Raw genomic sequence first — 6,562 nt, 5'->3', positions numbered from 1 at the left:
TCCTAAAATAATGCTGCTTAAATGTTGCTTAACACTTTTTTGGGCTGTGGCAGCTCTCATTTGATCCTCCCGTCTAAGTCCCTTTCTCTATTCTTGAATTAAAATGTTCTTTACTTTTTCCTTTGCATATTTTCACTGTAATTACTGAACTTTACTTCACAAATAGCTAATATAAAGTCCAGGCTAGAAAGAAACATTAAAGACGAGCTTTTTTAAAGCTACTTAGATATCTAAAGATGCAAATAAGCACTAACTACTTTCAAGAATATGGATATCTGATCTGGGGCAAGTTTGGTTCCTAGATACTTTGAAAAAGTGTATTTTCCTAGTTGATCATTTAAATATCTTTAAAAGATTTAACCCAAGTGCCCAGTTCTAGTCTAGTGTTATGAGTCGCCCTTTAAAATCATGGAGGCAGCCTCCAGTCCTGTCTTAGTCCAGCTCTGCAAAATTGTGCACGTATTTAAGCATGTAAATAGTCCCAGTGGAATCAAAGAGACGACATCCGGCAGAAGACCAGACAGATGTTAAAGGGAAAAAGCGTGATAGTCTATAAAGAGATTGTATTTATAACGCGTATACAAGCAAGAGGCTAAATTAAGGCTGTGTGGATGGCTTTCAGCCTGCGTTTCGAGCGTGTGCTTTTTTAACTTTAGGCCCCTGTACGGAGAAGTGTCGATGCTCCTGAAGGCATTTTTGCCCGCTCTTCTATGCCAGTGGAAACTAGGCCTGAAGCAATGAAGCATAGGTGGCTATTTTAAAATGGACCTAAGTATATTTTTGAAACACGTTTTTTAAAAAAAAATGCAATTAAAGTATTTTCTGTGGCACTATATTTTTAATACTAGTTTGACCATCACAGGTGCTAGTACGTGATACGTCCCTTTGTCAGTGTGATCGTATTAAGCACACAGATTGCTAACTACGCGTTTTCTACAGTCTTTGCAATGCCAAGGACGCTATTTCAGGAATTTGTAAACTTCTGCATGGTATCTGAAATCCGGAAAGTCACGTACTTGCACCCTCATTTTCAGTAGGCAATGCGAGTAGTATCTTGCCTACAATTCTTATTTCTCTGAAAACAGTGCCCTGTCCCAACACCCGGCCTATTTAATCACTGACCAGCTCTTCATGCAGGTGATAATATTTTTTTTGGTGGTATTTTACTCATCCAAAATGCCATCAGTCACAACCCAGGGAGGGATATGCTGAGTGCAGTAATGGCAGAAAGCACCACTTCTCAGCACCCTGTGTTTAAATCTAACTTTCAGTTCAGTATAGCTGACTACAGTGCTGCAAAAATAAATCAGAAATTTTGCCTTGTCTTTTCTGCTACTTTATTTTTGTTTCTTTCTCTCTGAGATATGCTTTTCTTCATTCCCCATGAGAAACTATGCCTGTTTATTACATGGTTAAAGTAAGTTTATGTGTTTATTCACTTCATTTTGTCTGAATATACAGAATGGCTTCATATTTAAGTTGCAATATAGCTGTCACTTAGTGAAAACTTAAGAATTTGATTAAGTTGTGCAAGTGCTGAGCTTATCAAAATGTCACTTCATGAAACCTCATGAATTTGTATAAATTGTAGAAACACTGAGTTTGCCAAAATACAAGCAGCTGCCTATGGCCCCCTCCTCCTGCTTGAGTCTGGTAGGGAGAGAAATCCTTTCCAAACAGCTGGCTTGGATGTGCTGTATTAAATGCGTGTTATTTTCAGGTAGATCCGTGTTTGGACTGGTATCTGTGACAGCAGTGCAAGTCGGCACACCTTCATTAGATATTTTTGGTTGCTGTAGAGAGCTGTGACAGTGAAATATACTTCAGTATGGGCTAGCAGCCCAATTACGTACCCTAATGGCACTATACAAACCAATACCCTTTGACTCTTATGGCTCCTTTTGGATGTACCTATCCATGCCAACATCACACCTCCATGCCAAATGTAGGCGCACCAAGTGTGGTGTGAAGCGAGAAGTTCCTGCATCTGACAGGCTGCTACCTGGCCTATATGCTGCTCTCTGAAGATTGATCTCCTGTCAGAAGGTACCATTTTTATACTTGGGTGTACCCTGTGTACGAGGTAAGCAATATTAAAATTCTGCGAGAATTGGCATTCGTCTAGTTACAGGCAGCTGCATCAAAGAGGTCAATGCTAATGGCTGGTAATGAAACCCATGACGGAGAGAATCGTAGATATGGTCCTGTAGGAAACAGAGGCTTCCTGGAAGCAAATGTATAATTCCTCTGTTAATGCATTTTGATTCTGACTACTTAATTGTGAAGTTTTACGTCTCCTACCTTGTCTGCAAAGGTCAATCCACACATAGCCCGAGTCTACAACCCCCTTGAAATCGGTAAGGGCAGATCTCCGCCTGCTATAAATTCTTATAATCGTATCTCCACACGGAGAGAGGAACGTGGAGTGCATTTGAGGGCCGCAACTCATTCTTTTCCCATTAGAGCTGGAAATGCTTTTAGAGAATGCAAATATCTGGCACTCAAAAAAAGCAAAAAGATGCCCGCCAAATATAGGAGCTATATTTAAAACCAGTAAATCAGGCGGGTGGATGGAATGGAACTATCTCAGGTTTCCAAACTGGGGGACTGATCGGATTGGGGAGGCAGCTGACGGGGAATTCTAAATCTCCGAGGAGCTGGAATGGCAGACAGGAAGAAGAGTGCAGGGTGAATGATGAAAAGCAAACCAGTACCTGTGTCGTGGTTTAACCCCAGCCAGCAACTAAGCACCATGCAGCCGCTCGCTCACTCCCCCTCAGTGGGATGGGGGAGAGAATCAGAAGCGTAAAAGTGAGAAAACTCATGGGTTGAGATAAAGACAGTTTAGTAAGTAAAACAAAAGCCATGCACGCAAGCAAAGCCAAACAAGGAATTCATTCACTGCTTCCCACCGGCAGGCAGGTGTTCAGCCATCGCCAGGACAGCAGGGCTCCATCACGCGTAATGGTTACTTGGGAAGACAAACGCCATCACTCCGAACATCGTCCCTTCCTTCTTCTTCCCCCAGCTTTATATGCTGAGCATGACGTCATATGGTATGGAATACCCCTTTGGTCAGTTGGGGTCAGCTGTCCCAGCTGTGTCCCCTTCCCAACTTCTTGTGCACCCCCAACCTCCTCGCTGGTGGGGTGGGGTGAGGAGCAGAAAAGGCCTTGACTCTGTGTAAGCACTGCTCAGCACTAACGAAAACGTCCCTGTGTTATCAACACTGTTTCCAGCACAAATCCAAAACACAGCCCCATACTAGCTACTAGGAAGAAAATTAACTCTATCCCAGCCAAAACCAGCACAACCTGCATTTCTGCTTTCTGAAGATGTAATCTCACAAATATGTGTCTTGCCTGAGGAGTCGGCATCCTCGTAAGAGGCTGGCTCAACCCACTCGGGAGGCAGAGCAGCAGTTACACCTCCCGCTGGCTGGAGCCTAAGGGCTGTTTTCTGTACATTGCAGCATTTCCTCCTAATTCTTGCAGACTAATATGCTGGCAGAGCACTAGCCGAGCTCCCCACAAAGAAGGCCATTCAAAATGATCATGCTACCCGCTGTGAGACTGCACCAGTGCAAGCCACTGGGTTCTCCCCTCTTTGAGATGAGGTGAGAAGATGAAGAAATCCAAAGGAAGTTTTAAATTCATAAAGCTCCCTAATCCCCATTCTAAATAATCCCTTAGGAAGCTTACGTTAATGTAAATTCCATATAATCCCATTGTCCAGGATGGTATCTGCCATCCCAGTATTAGCCCTTGACAGATCAACATTGGCATTTAAATAGGAATATGGATTTGGAGTTGCACATGTGCATTAAGGCTGGCTATAGATAATGGTGTAGGTATTGTTAGGGAATTATCAAGTCCTGTTATTTTCTTAAAGCCTCTTAGTTGCTATTTAGCCATGAATATTTGAGATGCAATCGCAAGAGGGTTTCTAACCATCCAAGCATTAAGTTTGCCAAATGCTCTCCTGTTAGCAGTAGTGGGCAAGTTGCTGGCATTAAATTAGATTTTGACAAATCTTTGAAAGTGCTGTCTGATTTAGGGGACTGTACAGGTGGCCCCTTGTAGTAATGCTGCTAACTCCACATGGGCTGAGTAAAGGCCAGGTAAGAACGTATGGGCTGAGTAAAGGCCAGGTAAGAACGTGACATAAGAACCTACAAACTTCATTGTGCATTTACTTCAGCTTTACCTTTTGTAGTTCTGGTTTCTGCAGCCAACTTCTACGTGCTACAAGGGTATGAAGCACGACATTGCCAAATTGGCAAGAAATTATCAAATCTTAAATCTGTTTCAGTCCATAAGAGGATTTCCTTTGCTTTTTGAAAAAAATTGGGTGGGTAATGGGGCATGTAGGGAAAGCACTTCTGATGGGGCATAGGATGGCTCTTTACAGTCATTCAACAAGCGGAGCCGAGAGCCTGTAGCTCTGTCTGCCTGTACTTGTCTTTTCTGTCTTGCTGTTGCATGTCTACAGCGTATGCCATGTCTGCTCCTGCTTCTCTTCAGACGCTCACCATATATGCACTGCGTCTGGTCACCCTCAGCTCTCATGGGGAATTGAGGGTCTGTCTCTGCTAGAATTTGAATTGTAATGTTTGTCTCTGCCATGCGTTGAACGTACATGTAACGCTCTTTGCCACATTTTCTCAGAGCTGTAAAATTGATATCCATCAAGCCAGCTTTTCAAAAATAGTTCAGTAGTTGTTGGGAACTGCATGTAATAAGAATCTCTTTAACTCAGAGATCCCAAGTCCATATTACAAAGTGTCTCTCAGCAACTTCTGAAATGCCATGCCAATTTTCAAGCTCATCTGACTCTTCCTGCAACTTCTAGGCTATACAGAAATACTGCTCTTCCACAGAAATGCTGTTTCAGCCTTGCTTTGCCTCTAAGCAAATTTCTATTTGCTTACTGAACGTAGGTGAGCCCTGGGCAGTGCAGTGACATAGATCATGTCTCCTTAGCTCTGGGAAAAAAAAACCCTGTGGCAATTAATTTTGAAATGGAGCTGAATTATGGGTGGCCATTTCTTGCCATCCTAAATTCAGACAACCTGTGGTGTTATCGCTCGTATCAATTTTTGTGGTTAATTTGCGTATGGATGTGGACTTTCAGAGGACTCTGGATATTGATTTTGAATAAAAAGTTCTGCTTAACTTGAGCTACAAGTTCTCCTCAAATTCCTGCAGGGGAATCTCAATGGACCAGGATCTCGCCTTTTAACTCCTCCTTTTTTATGATGTACCTGCTTTTCTCCACGATCTCAGGCCATATGGGCTGGCTACAAATATGTATGTATTTGTATGTATATATATGTGTGTATATGTATGTATATGTACAAAAAAGCTATGTAAAGAAATAGCCCCAAACTCTTTCTCTGTGCAGGTTTTGTTTGTGGGTTTATTTTTTTTACAAGCTTAAAAAATGAATCAAATTCATGCTAGTGATCAGGGATGCAAAAGAAAGGCTCAAGCAAAGGAAAGACTTGAAAGTGCTAGGAATAAAGAATGGGAGAAAATGCAAAAAGGTAAATTTAGAGAAAATAATATACTTTTAATCAATACATAATCTTTGATCTAAGGGTATCATGAAGACGCACCAAGTAAAATAGAAAGTAAAAAACTGGTTGTCTCCAGAAAGAGTTAAATATTTGTTTTTGGAGAAGAGAAATACACATCGAATCATGTAAAGGAGGAAAAGGGAGTCTGAAATGTAATTTAAACATTAGATGGGACCAATAAAAGAGGAGGGAAGAAAGATCCAAAGGGCTGAGGTTAGAGGTATGATATTTAGAAACGGAAATGTAAAAGTGAACTGTGGCAAGGATGCTATACAGGCAGATAAGGGTTAGAGATGAAAGAGAAAAGGGAATGGTTTAGACGAAGATACTAAATGTCAAATGGAGAATCTCAAAAGTACAGGTCAGAAGGGACCACTGACAGAAGATAAAATGGAGACACCTAAAAGGAGAGAAAGATTACGTGTTTTATTACCAATTCTCTCAGACATCCCAGGTGACTGCTGGAAAAAGCACTGCTCACCCTCCTCTACAAAAAGAAAAGACAAAAGCAAAATAGACATACTAAATATTCTCGGCTAAATGAAGCAAGGACTTGGGAAGGCCACTAAATACAGCAATGGAGAAATTAGGACCCGAGATCACGAGCATGGGTGCCGACAGGGTGATACTAGCTGACACATGAGATGATTCAAAAATACCACCTGCAAAAGATAATGTTAGAAATAGGGAGAGTAAGGAGAAAAGCAGCCTGCCAGAAGGTTGTGCCAACGATCTGAGAACTAGAATCCTAACGCTAGAATTAGCAGGATATCAATGAATATGAAATGATAGAAGGCAAAGGATGAAAAAAGGTGGAAGAGGAAAGAAATACAATTTTGATTAGCAACATATCATATTGTATCATTTATATAGCTTAGAGGTATGAGGCACCAACTCCACTGGAAGAAAAGCAGTGGTTTCAGCAGGTTGTCTCCTTGTATGCACAATACAGTGGCAGCCCCTACAGCACACGTCTGAGAAGTG

Source organism: Calonectris borealis, chromosome 4 (genome assembly GCF_964195595.1).
Source record: "Calonectris borealis chromosome 4, bCalBor7.hap1.2, whole genome shotgun sequence".
Taxonomy (NCBI): domain Eukaryota; kingdom Metazoa; phylum Chordata; class Aves; order Procellariiformes; family Procellariidae; genus Calonectris; species Calonectris borealis.
Note: the sequence above shows the minus strand (reverse complement) of the source record.